Here is a 590-nt window from a genome sequence, read left to right as displayed (position 1 = left end):
GTTCTACGAGCAAACGGGTTGATATATACTGTTTTGAACCGAAAGCAGCCGGAGCTGAGCTACCTGCATTACTATAACTGTTTACTGGGAATTTTCCTTTTCAACTAAAGAGGATTTTAAGTAGAAAACCCTTGTCTTGAGTGTTCGTTGTTTGTATCAATTTCGTGCTGCCCTCATTATGAATCCATACCAAATCTACGTTACAATTTGCTTCGTTCCTAGAATCATTCCCACCGTCATGTTGCATACTTAAGGCGTAGTATGCTCTCTACGATTTTAGTTTTTCAAACCTTGCTTAAAAAGAGCCTTCGTAATGTTAGCTTTTTTTGTCCTCTTTTGCTCCAATACGTTTTGTTCGAGCCTTGTAGAACGATTAATAATCTAATTTGTCATACTCCTTTTGCTAGAGATGACCAATACTGCTTAATTTTATGATAATTCTTCCTCAGCGGAACATGAAACCAGTGGTGTGGATTATTGGACTAAAATATTACCAAAGATGCATGTTTTGTTTTACTCTGTCAAAACTTAAGTAAGCACGCCAGGCACGTAGCCAGGGTGGTGGCCCTTCTATTTTGCTAGGACCTCCT

Source organism: Ixodes scapularis, unplaced genomic scaffold (assembly GCF_016920785.2).
Source record: "Ixodes scapularis isolate PalLabHiFi unplaced genomic scaffold, ASM1692078v2 PGA_scaffold1__304_contigs__length_218370807, whole genome shotgun sequence".
Lineage (NCBI taxonomy): Eukaryota > Metazoa > Arthropoda > Arachnida > Ixodida > Ixodidae > Ixodes > Ixodes scapularis.
This window is presented reverse-complemented; position numbering follows the sequence as displayed.